Consider the following 11,421-nt stretch of genomic DNA (forward strand, 5'->3'; position numbering starts at 1 on the left):
CAACAGCTTTGGAAACTGACAGCAGCTACTGGCTTATAGCTAGATTTTCTTCTTAGAACAAGCTGTAAACATTTTCCTGTCTATTCCCTATAGATAGGTGGATTTTAAAAATTTAAAATACTTTTTAAAAAGACTTCTTTTTAAAAAAGATTTACTTATTTATGCATACAGAACGGGGATACAGGCAGAGTAGAGAACAGAACAGGCAGTTGAGGAAGGACACTGCTGAGGGGAGCAGCAGGCAAGACAGGAGGGTTGTGCTGGGCCTTGTGGATCACCACCCAGGTGATTGAACTTGCATTGAATTGGCGTGTGGCCACTTTGTAGTGCTGCGCTTTAGCCCACTGCACCCCAGAGAGGTCCTAAAAATGACGTCTTTAGTCATTCTCATAGGGTAAATTCTGAGGCACGACAACGTCAGGTGAAAGACTACGCACATTTTAAACAGATAGCCAAACAACTTTCCAGAAAGTTTATCCCAGTCTTCCTCCCCCATTGACGGGAGAGCTACTTCCCCCACCTGCTCACTGACCCTAACTCAGTAGAGTTCTAAAGAAAGTGTTACTGCTTTTATTTTCAGTTCTTTGCAGTGTTTCCCCTAGTACTTAAAAACAAAAACAAAAACCTGGGCCCTCTCTGGTGGCACAATGGGTTAGGACTCCGCATAACAAGCTCACCGCAGCCACTTCAGTGCAAGTCCGATCCTCAGCCCGGAGGTGACCCGCATGGCTCAAGAGACCTCTCCTGTCTCGCCCACAGCTCCCCTAAGCAGTGTACTTTGTCGACCTGCCTATTCTGATCTCTACTTTGGTGAATCCTCTCACCACCCCTGCACCTCTGGCCTGTAAGCCAGTTCTGTATGCATAAATAAATCTTTAAAAAAAAAAAAAAAACCCTGCTTACTTCTATTCATCAGAAAGTTGACATTCTGTTCCCTCTCCAAAGGATATTTCCCACACTCCACTTCCAAGGGCAGCTTAGTGTTCTTCCTGTTGAGCACCTGCCCCCACATTTTCACTTTGGTGCCCTCCATTCTTTTCTCAGCAAACATTTCATAGTTTCAGTCCAGAAGTCAGATGCAGAGCCCAATAATCAGTCATTTAATCATGCATCCATTCATTCACTGTACCTCTGGGGAGGTCTGTAATGCTCCAGGCACCATAGAAGGGAGGACTATAAAGAAAACGTATGAGAAGCTAGGAAAGCCAGCACCACTGAGACCCCAGTGCAGAAGTACACTTGATTTGAAAGACAACTCAGAATCTTACTGACAGGCGAAGGAGAGGAGCAGAGACAAGGAGTAAGGCAACGGGACATGAGCGAAGGTCCTGAGGCATGTTAGAAAACATTGTGCACTGAAGGAATATTTTCTTTGAAAAAAAATTATGTATTTATTTATGCATACAGAACTGGGGTAAGGCCAGAGGAGTGGGGGATGAGAGGATTCACCAGAGACAGAGTAAGGAGCAGAACAGGCAGACTGACAAAGTACACTGCTGTGGAGAGCCGTGGGCGAGACAGGAGAGGTCTGCCACGCCATATGGGTCACCTCCCTGGTCAGGGATCGAACTCATGCTGCAGTGGCTGCTAGCTTCACAGTGCTGTGCTTTAACTCATTGCACCACCAGGGAGGGCCCTGGAGGAATATTTTCATTGGTAAGGCATGAGAACAAGGAAACAAGGACAAGCCTGACAAGTTAGTTCCTACTAAATTCACATGCAAAACTGTTTTCCTTCTGTACTGCAACTCTGGTTTGCAATTGTGGCCCATTTCCAGTGCTGGTTCTTCCAAGGACTCTAGCGATTCCTCTTGAGAACCATCCTCACCATCTATCTCTCCCTACTTCTCTGGCTGAGGCAAGAATCCTGGCACTCACACAAATATACTTATCACTCTCCACTGAATAGATGACTGATTCCTAGGGCTAATCAGTACTGCTAGAAAAAACGCCTCTGGATTATGATACATTCTCTCTTACTCCTAGTCTCTCAACACTGCATTTAATTTATAATAGACAATCAATAAAAACGTATAGAATTTAACCAATTAAATTTGGCAGAATAAATATAAGAGATGAGAGAGCACAAGTTGTATGCATTTAACTGTCATTCAGGCAGCTGAAAAAATTAAAACCTTCCTTGAGAATTTGCTTCAGCAAAAGATAAATTCTCTTTAGATATGTACTCCTGCATCTACCTAGACATTTCTCACTGAGGCACACACATGGTACTGACTAAACTGTGCTGCAAGTCCCAAGAGCCCCTGTGCATAAAGGTCAATATATTCTGGAGATTTGGAATAATTTTTTCTGTGCAGAAAAGCAGAAGAGAAGGAAAAGGGCCTCTACTACATGCCATCTCTGTTGGGATTTTCCATCCTGAGCATTCCAATTCAATGCAAAATCCCAAGGCCAATGGGAGGATCCAGTTTCCATCATCTTTGTTTTCATGTAGACAACAAACATTTCTAGATAGTTCTTCCCTTTGGGCAAAGAGCCCGTGTATTTCTCAAGAGGCTGATCCTTCCCTCTTCGAGTTCAGATCCCTTCAGCTTTGGATTCATTTCCTACTGTTACATTTGTCACCATGCTGATGTCTTGCCTGTCCCCAAGCCAGGCTGTGACCTCTAAAGGGTGATGACTATTTCTCCAACCATGGGCTCTGGGCCTACACTCACAGAGTGGATGATCAATCCATGTTGTGGAATCAAATGTAGAATTGGGGCTAGAAGGACCTTAGAAAAGAACCAATCCACAGAGGGGAAACTGAGGCACAAAGAAAGGAAGTGACCTTTTTGATACATACAGAGAGTTGGTAGTAATTAGTAGGTTTAAGAGAGAAAGAAATCAAAGGCACCAGGATACTTGAGGAATTAGGAAGCTGAGGGGCTGATGGAATTTGGAGCGATGATGACTGGGAAGAAATTAGATTGATTTTGGACAACCTCTAACACACGATCAAGTCTCTCTTCTCCATGACAGTCTTTTAGAGATTATAAAATGAAAATTAACATTTTCTTTTCTACCATGTGAATATCTGCCATGTGTAGGTAGAAAAAAACAATCAAATACTCCTCATTTCTTCTTTTCTATAAGTTTAAAACCTACAGATAGTTTGTTAAATAAGAAAACAAACAACATGCATCTAGTTAGTAAGCTGGGTTTGATGGAGTCAAAAGCCTGGGCACTTTGTCCTGCACCTCTTTGCCTCTTTGACACTAGTCCAAAGGCTACAGGGTCTCAAGGAAGAAGAGCAAATTTGATCAAGTTTGCAGTGTTTTGGAACAACAGACAGTAGTTTCAAAGGCTGAATGTTAGGTCTGCAACCTCCCCATCCTCTGAAAATGCAGACAGCAGGCGCCATCCCTCACTAACTCTCAGTTATCAGTCTAGTCCCTCTGGGGAGCAGGGATGAGACTAACAAACAGACAGACCCACATTTACTCTTGACTCAGCCAGCATACCACCAGTGACTATTAAGGCCAGGGTGGGTATTTGGGGGCCCGCTGCAAGTAAGGCAAATCATCCTGTTACTGTCCTTTCATCAGTCACCCCTGTAGCCCGAGCCTCTCCTGGATGGGGTCTTCTACTGGGCTCTGGATTGAGCAGCAGCAAGGTTCAGCCCTTGCTCAAGGGAAACACAGAGTCAAGTGGGGTGGGTTACATGGAAACATCCGTGGCCGCACATTCTGGGGAGTATTACCTTGAAGGGCTAATGGGCAGAACAGGAGAGCCTCAGTCTGGAAGAGTTTTTCAGACAAAGCAGGATATGTTGATGTGGGGTTACTTCTGAGAGACTACATCAAATGAGCCTTGTTAAAAAGGGGGAGTTATCATTCTTTAAAGTCAACAAACAAAATCAGAAGCCCAAAATTGCTGAACTGCTTCCTCCCCCGCCCTCAGGATCCCTTGCAGCGCAGTCAGGCTGTCTGCCTTACTAGATGATCCTTAATGTCTCTTTCAAACCCAAGGCTCTCCCAGGTCAGGTCTACATGGATGGCCAGGAAGAAGGCAATCTGAACCCCGGTGGAGACACAGCTGAAGGTACTTTTGGGAGTAGTACTCTAGCCACCTTTCCCTGCCTCTTACTCACCCATTAGGGCTCAGTTCAAATGCCAATCGCCCTTGGAAGTCTTCCTGGATCTTGCCCAAGGCCTGCCCAGGCCTCCGCTGGGCTCCCATGGGTTTCTGTAACATGCAGCACTGTGCCCTGCACCGACTTGCTATAGCTGCAGGCTGGGTAGGGACTGATTCATCTGTCTCCTCCCTCCTTCCCAACCCTTCCTGCCCCCACCACTATGCAGATATTGAACTGGGAGGAGCAGGAGGCCAGGAGGATGCTCTGGGCAGGTGTGGCCAGCAAGCTGAACAGCAGTGACAACCACAAGCAGAGTCAGGAGTGCTCAATGCCAGGGCCTCTCAGGCCACTATCCTCTCTGCTTCTCCTTAGTTCCAACCCTCAGGCCCAACACTGCTGCTCACCCAAACTTTTGGCCTTTGAAATGTCAGCTGCAAAACAGTGTGCCACTGTTTTTGGAGAAAAGTATATTTTGTGCACTGCATCAGGATACCAAAGAATCCAGCAGCAGACTGAAGATCCCATTTAAAGGACCTTAGAACTTCTGAAACAGACTGGCTGAAAGGCTACATCACACCACAACACACTTTAGGGTTGGGAAGTAGCATTTCCTAACTTTTTACGAAAAAAGACATGTGCATGGGCACAGAGAATTCAATGAGTCAATCTCAGACTGAATTAGTGAGGAAATTCAAGGTCATTAAACCTTCCTCTCTGTGTCCTTCTCCATCCACAGCAGAAATCTCCCCTCGATCTAAGAACTGGAGATGAATGTTTTAATAGCCCAGCTTCTACTTCCCAATGATAAAAACGCCACTGATGAGCGAGAGGATGGCTGGTGAAAATGAGGGAATGGACCAGAAAGATCCATGTTTCCTGGGCAGCCTAGTCTCTGAGTCCCACCCAGGCCAAAGGAGCAGGGATTATTAGAGCAGCCTCAGCCGCCTCACAGCAGCAGCCAGAGGCTGAAGAAAGGGGGAGATACGAAACATACAAAATGAACACCTAAGGCCAGGGACCTTGGACAGCTAGACTAGAGAGAAAAGAGTCACAAAAGTAGAGAAAGTGAAGCACCAGAGCGATGAAAACAGATGTCCACATCCTAATCCCAAACCTTATTTGGAAAAAGAGTATTTACAGATGTAATTCAATCAAAGCTCTTCAAAAGAAGAAGAGTTTGTCCTGGATTATTCCAGTTGGGCCCTAAGTCCAATGACCAGTGTTCTTGTAAGAAGGACCAGAGGGAGATTTAGCACAAACAAAAGAGAAGGAGGAAATGATGGGAGGGATGCAGCCACAAATCAAGGAATGCTGACAGCCACACAGGGCTGCAAGAGGCAGGGAGGGATTCTCCCAGGGCCTCGAGAGGGAGTGTGGCCCTGCTGATACCTGGAATGGGGACTTTAGAAAGGGAAGCTTCTGTTGTTTTAATCCAGGTGATTTGTTACAGCAGCCATAGGAAACTGATAGAGCACCTTGGAAGTAATCAAAGTGAGGAGGGAACTGAGTCCCAGTGAGGGGCTCACACAAAGATTCCGGACACTATCTTCTGCAGCCCACTAGGCCTCTCACACACCAAATGGTGGCCCTTCCCCTGTGGCCCAGAGAACAGCCCTAAGAGGGAGCACTCAGGAAAACTCTAGAGGGGCCCTGGGGGAATGCTAATCCAAGGAGAGACTGCAGTGAGGCTGTGGAGTCTTTCTCCCCTCAGCCTGGCCAGGCCCCACCTGCACAGTTGTGTCCAATCCTTAGCTCTGTTCTTTCAGGTGACTGGGAAAATTGGATCACTCTGACTGAAGAGGTGAAGACTCTGGGCCCTGATCCCTGTCTTTAAATGTCCATAGGGCCCAAGTGGCTTTTGGGGAGAAGAGAAGATGGATCTTTGAGGGAGCTTCAAAGGGAGACTCAAGGCCAATGGAGTAGCCATTTCTGGAGAGAGAGATTGGTGCAGCGCAATGAACTTGCTAAATATCAGAGCTAAGTGACAGAGGAATAGGAGTGCCTCAGGGATTAGCAGGTCCAAGCAGAGAGAGGCTGGGCGTGTGAGGGGAATTCCTGCCCCAGACAAAGGCTGCACTGGATCGTCTCCAGGGATGGCAACTGTTGGAAGGTTTCTGACTACTGGCTAGAAATCCTTCGCAAATCTAGGTTTTCGGCATATAGACAGGGTACACTCACTTAGAAACTTACTGCAGTTTGTGTGAATAACTAAGCATTCCAACTAACCGGGATTAAGCTAGGAAAAGGAATAATCAATTCTTCCTGTTCTTGCATACAAAATGATCCCCCAAAGGAGGAAGAAAGGAGAGCCCCTATCTCCATAAAGACATTACCCTCTAACCTGACCAGGAGCCAGCAGCACCATTGCCAGGGAGCCCTGGGCAGCCTGGGCTTGAGGTCCTCTAGGGAAATCTAGAGATCACAGCAACTCCAGCTACCAGCTGAATTATTCCATAAGCATTATTTTAATAATTGCTTTTTCTTTTATATCTTTCTGAATTCTACATTTAGTACAAAGAAACAAAGCAGTAACTGAGAAGCTGAATATGTTAATGGCCACAAGTTAGCCTTGGAGAGGGTTTTAGGGTGTGGTTATCACTGGGTGTCACAAGCTCTAGCGTTCACCCTACATTCTGGACATTCGGAGACAGGAAGCACAGCATTTCTCATTTGTCTGCACATCTGTCTTCTCTTAAGTCAAAATCTCAGAGAACTAAGCACTGTTGCATCCGGATGAATTCCTCTGAAGCTCTTTCGGTTCAGGACTTTGACATTTTGCCATGTTCCCCTTCTACTGAAATGGCTGAGCTTCTTAGATAATTCCTCAAGAGAGGTCAAAGGAACATACTTTCATACTTTTAGATTTACCACCAAATCTTTTCTAGTCTGCAATTACTATTTTTCTTTTCCTTCTCTTCCAAAGGAACCAGTATTAAGGGTACGCATTATTTATTTAGCAGCCAGTTTATGAAATAATTGGAAGCCTGAACTATTTCTAACTATTGGCAAAAAGGTCTCCAAACATCAGGTGGGTCCCTGAAAATACTATGTCATGTCAGTGAAAATAATGGCTACTGTCCTCCCATCACTGACTGGCCAAGTCCTAAATTGGACTTCCCATTGCACTTTAAGCAGATAGTTAATTTAAAAACCAAAACTTCATATCTGTAGAGTTGCATAATGTAAGCTGTTGTTATCAAAAGAAATTTAAGATTATATTATTCTGCTTCCATGGACATAATTAGGTTTGTTGTAAATCTTAGACTATACTAGAAGTGCTGTTACAACAGCTACATATAAATCAAAATTTTATAAATTGAATGGTGATAATTACACACGTGTATTTGGTAGTTGAAAGCACTTCATACCCAATCCTTGATGTGGTAAAGAATCCTTTTATAATATAAGCAAATTTATTTAACTGGAAGGTTCAATTTGACATAATATATTTATTAAAATAATTTGTATTGGTCATAGTGAAAAGCTTGATTCAAAATTCAGACTCATTGTTGAGGCTACTCAGCTCTTCATCAAACGAAAATCCTACATCAGGAGGCTGTAGATGAGTACGGGTGAGGGCCACATTCCCCACACATTGGCATTCTGTTTCTGGCTTGACTCCATCCTTTTAGACTGCAGAGAAATCACAGGGTTTTGTCTACCCAGTATAGTAAACACAGATCAAGCACGTTCTCGGAGAGGTTCTGTGAGAAGGGCTGTGAGGTGGAAGTAGAGGGACAGTGTGCTCCTCTACCCTAGCTCCTGGTAGGGTAGTCACCTCTAGGGGCTTCTCAAGGCCATGGTCATATACACCAGTGATCACACATAAAATCCACAGAGGCTGATGGTGATAGCTTCTCCATGAGAGCTACTGATTGTAGTGGGAGATCAGGGGAGGCTGGAAACCCGAGGACAAGGGGATCCGGAAGACAGTTTCTAAGATAAATAGAATTTGTTTTCTGTGTTTTTTTTAATATAAAGATTTATTTATTTATGTTCACAAGATCTGAGGTATAGGCCAGAGGTGCAGGGGCGGTGAGAGGATTCACCAGAAACAGAGTGGGAGGCAAAGTGGCTGTGACTAGCTTGGTAGTACTGTGCTTTAACCCTTTGCGCCACGAGGGAGGGCCCCACATAGGATTTAATCAGCATTTTCAAGCTTAGGCAAGACCACTGGGGCTGAGGCACAAGGAGGCAGAGGGGCCCAGATAAGGAAGCAAAGGCCTAGGGGCCTGGGGATGGGCGGGATTAAGACAGGAGGACATGAGGCCTGATGGAAATTCCGTACTTCATCATCCATGCAAAGGAGACCCCATGAAGGTATCTGGGCCACACTTTGGCTCCCTCTGATGTTCAGAGAGAAAAGGAAAGATGGGGACATGCTTGAGGGAGATTTTGTAAATAAAAATGACAGAACTTGGTGAATGATGAGATTTTAGGCAAAAGGGCACAGAAGAGGGCAAGGTCATGGAGCACTAGGTTCCCCTGCTTTGGGGTTTCCAACCTGGACAGGGAGGAGGTGCTGGCCATTGGGTGCCCCACTAGCCGGCTGGCAAGGCTGGCTTTGGTAACACTTGGGGTTCAACCCCACTCTCCCAATAACTGTTGGAAGAATGTACCTAGGCAGTGCTGTGGAAGCCACAGAGACATACAGCATTGCACTGTCATTCTTCAGCCTTCTGTTCTGGACTTCTTGGGCTACTCTAAATTCCCAGCAACTACACTAAGGCAGATGGGAGGCAGCACCCAGTTCGCAGTATATACAGACAATACTGGCATATTTGCAATGGTGTCTGACTGTCAAATCCCCCGTTCGGGGTTCTCAAACACATAGTGATTTGTTGGCAGCAGGGATTGGTCTCCTGATTTACTACTCTACAGTCCCACCATCTAACATTATTTACAGGACATTGGCTGCTGTTGATTTTAGTGTTAGATCTGAGCACCCCCCAGATAATCAAAAGTTCATCCTGCCCCTTGAGTCTGGAGGCAACCCCTTGAACACAGATCCCTTTGTCACAGGAACTCCATTCTGGTAGTGAGGTTCTACATCAAGACACACTGTCATAAAAGGCTCCATTTCCGTATGTCACTGGTCTCCAGCACCATTTATGAAGCAACATTGCTATCACACACCGATTGTACGCAAACACTCCATAAGGGTCTTCTACATATAATCTCATGGAAGCTGAGTGTCTGGAATTATTAATCCCCTTTTACAAATCAGAAAATGAGGCTCAGAGGCCCAATACACCCATAATGGTGTTGCTTCAAAGCCAGTTTCAAAGCCTCCTGGGCCTCCTTCCACTGTCTGCTGTTCTGCCCCCTCCTGCGTCTCCCACACACTGCACTTTTTTGCCTGTGAACCTTTGGTCCCACCAGTTTCTTGACCTAAAATGGCCTTCTCTTTTTTTTTTTTTTTTAACCACCCATTGAATTATTCTTCTTTCTTCCACAGTGCAGGTTTCCCTACACTCGCCAGTAAGAACTTGCCCTCCTCTGGGTTCTCAGAAGACCCAAATGATAGACCCCAGAATACCGTGTGGCATAATCCTCTTCATTCCTCATTAGAACCTGCTCCTCTGAGGGCAGGGGCCTGTCAGGATTTTTCCTGTATAGTTTCTTCCTGAATGAGTGAGGAGAAAGAGTTTGCTGAACCACTGAAGAATGAACAGGGAAAAGACTGGTGGTATTCCAATTCATCTGGGCAATAAAAGGCTGTGGACAATCATTAATTTCAACCACAAAGTATGGTTTGGGAAAGGCAAACTTATGTACCACAGCTCTGCCATTTTCCAGCCGGGCACAAGACACACTCTCACTAGTCCTCTGATTTCATAAAGCTTGAAACCTAAAACCAGGAAGTCTAGGAAGGAAATAAAATAATAAAATCACTTCCATAAGAATCCTTTCATAGTAATGGATTTCACTCACACTTGGGAGAAGCTAATTGCCGCACAAGGGAACAAGAACAAAGTTCACCTTCTAGGATGTCACGCTTCACTACCTGTACTTGTTCTGCTACAGCTGCACCAGAATCACCAGTCCTGGGCAAGATGCAATTGCCACACTGTAAGGTGCTCAACTATGCCTATGTTACTCTCCACTGAAGAGTACCCCTCCAGGTGTGATTTTTACATAGTCTTGACTGGAAAATGCCCAACCATTGGTTGAGACTAGGAAGAAGCAGACACTAGCTTCAAGCAGGACCCCAGAACAGCGCATTATTTTTCCCCCAAACGACTATTTTGGGGTTTTTACAAAAATAACCAACTTACAAACAGAAATGCTTCCTGATCTATGAGCCACTTTGAAAACAAATCATTATGCTGTTGAATATTTTATGATGGTCCAAAGCACTGAAGGAGGGAAGGCAAGCATTCACCAATCCTTGCCATGTCTATTTCAGGACTCCCAAAGCAAACTGCAAACGCCCCTTGTATTTTCTAAACGTCCATCTGCAAATGCTGGGTATGTTCTTTATCAAATATTGCCTCTATCCAGTGTCCCTAATACAGAAGCCCAGAGATTCCACTTCTCTAGAATTTACAGCAGTAGGAACTCAACAATTACATACCACACACACACACAACCATACACCCTTCACCGGTTTTATAGGCGGGAAAAACAGTGTGGAAATTTGCCCAAGGTCAGAGTCAGTGGAAGGCAGGAGAGCCACCAGAGGCCAGGGCCCCGACCTTCAGAGGGAGCATCACTCTATTCCCAGAGCCTCATAATGGTCAGCCAAGACTGCTGCAGGTTAGTGAAGTGACCCCTGAGGTGGACGTATATAGGTTCCAACATTCCTCTCCTTCCCCAGGGAGTCCTAGAACTTAGATACTCTGGGTTTCCCCTCGACTCATAACATGGCAATACTGGGACGGCTCTTCAGCGGATCGTCCCTGGCGAACCCCTCCCGGTTCAGGTGTGGCCATCAGACAGGGCAGGGAGAGCTGTTCCAAGGTACCTCAGAAAGTTGGGCTGGCCGACAGTTGCACCAGAACCCAGGTCTCCCGCCTCCCGATTTGCCGCTCTTTGCTACACCATGCAGATCTCGAAAACTTAAGCAACATTCATACTGTACAAAGATTTGATCCTTGCAGGCCCTCCGCGAGTCCACCCACGCGCCCCCACGCCAGGAGTCGGGGCGCGAGGACAGGAGGAGGGTGCAGGTCACCCGGGGCTGCTGGTGCAAGCGGGGCGCACGGCGGAGGGCGGCGCGGAGGAAGCCGGGGGCAGGCAGCCTGCAGTTCCCCGAGACGCAGGCCCGGGGCATGGGGACCGGCAGTCGCCCCAAAACTTTGCGGCGCCGGGTCCTCGCCCTTACCTGCAGAGGAGGCGCCG

General features: G+C 46.2%; 1 protein-coding gene across 2 annotated transcripts in view; it reads right to left on the reverse strand.

Annotated features, from left to right (window-relative positions):
- FRMPD1 (FERM and PDZ domain containing 1) overlaps nucleotides 1-11,421 on the reverse strand; it is a 75,991-nt gene extending 64,570 nt beyond the window's left edge. The window contains exon 1 of one of the 2 annotated variants that reach the window (XM_012721456.1): nucleotides 11,405-11,421. The gene's annotated coding sequence lies outside the window, so the exon portion shown is untranslated. Of the gene's footprint in view, nucleotides 1-4,092; nucleotides 4,161-11,404 lie in introns of those variants that run through there. The other variant, XM_004677978.2, reaches the window with a different exon arrangement.

This window comes from Condylura cristata, unplaced genomic scaffold (assembly GCF_000260355.1).
Source record: "Condylura cristata isolate star-nosed mole 26May11 unplaced genomic scaffold, ConCri1.0 scaffold00006, whole genome shotgun sequence".
Lineage (NCBI taxonomy): Eukaryota > Metazoa > Chordata > Mammalia > Eulipotyphla > Talpidae > Condylura > Condylura cristata.